Raw genomic sequence first — 3,307 nt, 5'->3', positions numbered from 1 at the left:
GAAGGTAAAGAGTAGTTCTTTACGATGCCATTGTCAGTTTGTGAAAAAAAATTTTTTCGCGATGTTACGGGGCCTCGAACACATCAAAATAACGGGTTTTTGGCCACTTTATGTTAGAATATCTCGAAAACTGAGGGTGATGGAATTTTTCTGAGGTCAGATTCGGATTCAGCGCAGCAAAAACCTTCGGGTATAGTAGGTCTGGTCTCTGGTTCTGTGAATTGTTGGCCTGTGTTATCCTACGTAAGTAATAAGTCCCAGAAAACTTCACACTTTCTCCTTGGCAGTTGGTGGTCTGAATTCCATAATTGATTGCCTCAGTACTTTCTTTAAACATCTGTCATGCTCAGCTTCAATACTACCGAACACAATAACATCATCTAAATAATTTAGACAGTGTTCTCAAAAGGATAATATCCCTTCTAAAATCCTTTGAAATATTTCGGGTGCGGAATTAACGCCAAACATGTATCTGTTATATCGAAATAATCCCTTGTGCTTAATGAAAGTGGCAATAGGACGACTTTTTTCGTCTAATTATAGTAGATGATAAGCCCACTCTGAATCCAGCCTTGAAAAGTAAGTCGCGTTTCTCAATTTAATCAAAAGAGAATTCAATTATGTCACTTTCCAGAGCTTCTTTTAACTTCTTTTCTACTTGTGATTCTACTGCTATTGGGATTATTCTTGCTGGTTGCTTGACGGGATTGATTTTTTCATTAATCGTGAATTTCACAGTGATATTTTAAATTTTTGGAAATAAAGTTTTGTTTTTAATGTGGTTAACATTGGTAATGATGCCAAGTTTCAATACTCCTATATCCCTATACCCCTTTCCTTAGAGATCTTCATTGTGGTTTGAAAGTGATGAAGAATATGTAGAGGTCCGTAAGGTTTCAGATTAGCGTGACTTTTAACATACGTATCCCATATCGCTGCATGTCTATTACATAATTTCTCCCAGTCTTGACTGATGATAATGTTCACCTTGCATCCCGAGTCAATAAGAAGAGTCATCGGCACTGTACCTACTTCGAAGTCAATCAATTCGTCTCTAATTTGCGTTTTTCCATGTTGACGGATTTCATCGATTTTGAAACAAAGTGACTCATTTTCCCTTTCGGTTCCATCGATTCTCAATTTTCTTCTAAGGCTGTTTCCAGAAAACGTACTGATGAATTGAATTTTCCTCTCTTTTGAGGTCCGTTTATGGAATGATTTAGATTCCTTTTGTCGATTCTAGTTTTACAACATGACGCAAAATAACCTTGAGATCCACATTTAAAGCATTTAGCATTTTTAGCAGGACACTTCGCTTCGTTAGCCGATTGACTCCGACGTCCGCATCTTGAGCAAGAACTTGGGACCTGCTTGTTTTACCAAGAAATTCTATTTATAGTCGGTAGTGAAGTTCCTTGAAACGTACTTGAATTTATAGTCTTAGATTTTGTAGCATTTCTTCATGAATTCTGCATAACTGGATTATGTCCTCAACAGAACTTTCTTTTTCCAATAATTTCTTCTTAAGTTCAACCGGGGCCCAGCAATCAGAAAACTTATCCCTTAAATTAATTTCATTGGATTCTTGAGAAGTGGAACCAAATGACCACTTTGATGCTTGCTGTCAAATTTTCAGTAGAAATTGGTTCAAGTTTTCTCCCTCTTCACGTTTTAGGTTTCTAAATACGTGTCTTTCAAACGTCGAATTTTCAACAGGCGAAAAATGCTCCGTTAATTTATCTGTCAGTGTCTTGAATATGTCGTTATTTTTCTCCGCATCAAATGTTTCGATGGCACTTGGTAAATTATAAGCGACTTCCTGAAGTTGCGCACCTCCAATGTTTAGTAGTTTATTCCTTTTCTTCACTGGATCTACAATTTCCTCTGACACCAAATATAATTTGACCAACCTAAGCCACTTTTCCCATTCGCCACGATTTTCAGTCCTTTTCAAGTTTTGACACGGAAAAGATTTTATACCTGTATCTCCCATGATGATAATTGTCGCTTATTAAGATCCCTAAAAATAAAAATAAATAGAATACTTTATATAACTTTCACTTGCTCTTAACAACCCGTGGTTGTTTATCAATCAGTTATTGTTCCCATCAAGGTCACAAATTACAGATAGTTCAATTTCCAGATAAAAGCTGTGATAAAAAATTGAATTGAATAAGGAAAAAAACGAATTTTCAACAAAATTGTTAAATTTTCAAGGGAAAAGGTGAATTTTTGACCAAGAAGATTAATGTTCTATAAAAAAAACGATTTTCAAACTTAACCAATATTTACGATTAATTTTTAATCAATCATATAATAGTTACATTTTCAGATAAAGATAAATAATTTTTAACGGAAAAAATTTATTTTCAACAAAGTTGTTGAATTATCAACCAATCAGATGAATTTTCGACCAAGAAAATTAATGATCTACAAAAAAAGACAAATTTAAAAAAAATACATGAATTTTCAACGAAATTATTTAATTTTAAAGTCAAAAAGTCGAATTACCTACAAAAAGTTGAATTTCTTAAGCGAAAAATATGAGTTTTCAGTCAAAGAGTTAAACTTTCAACCGAATAGTTAAATTTCCAACATTAATTATAAAAACTTGTTATAAAAAACGCATTTTTTTACAAAGTAGTTCAACTCTTGGTGAAATAATCGACTTTTAAAGTAAAAAGAGTATTGTCTACAAAAAAGCTGGATTTTTAACCTAATTTAAAGGGAAATAGTTGAATTTTCAACTATAATTATGAATCCTTAATAAAAAAAAATTAATTTTTTTACTAAGTAGTTTAACTTTAAGTGAATAATCGAATTTTCCACCCAAAAATTATGATTTTAATTTTTAACAATATAGTTGCATTAACAACAAAACGACTTTGCAACCAAGAAATATTTACAGTTGATAATTCAACCAAAAAATGTAATTATTAATCAAAAAGTATAAATTTTCCATAAAGAAATTTAATTTCTACAAAGAAAGACGAATTGTTAACAATATACATGATTTTTTAACCAAAAATGGTATAGATTAATTGTCAGTTTCAAAAATGTTCTTCAACGAAAGAGATGAACCTTCAAATGAAAGAAATAAAAATTTTAACAAAGTAGTAGAACTTTTGATAGGAAAGAGGACTTTTTACAAAATAGTTACATTTTCAACAAAATAATTAATTTTTCAATCAAATAATTGAGTTTTTATCCAAACGAGATGAGTTCCAATTTCACAAATTTCTTTAATTTCTTTCAAATGCGGATCAAGATTTAAATAAGACTATTATTATATAACATAATTATAATA

This window comes from Belonocnema kinseyi, chromosome 8 (assembly GCF_010883055.1).
Source record: "Belonocnema kinseyi isolate 2016_QV_RU_SX_M_011 chromosome 8, B_treatae_v1, whole genome shotgun sequence".
NCBI lineage: Eukaryota > Metazoa > Arthropoda > Insecta > Hymenoptera > Cynipidae > Belonocnema > Belonocnema kinseyi.
The sequence above is the reverse complement of the archived record's forward strand: the minus strand, read 5'-3'. Positions refer to the sequence as shown.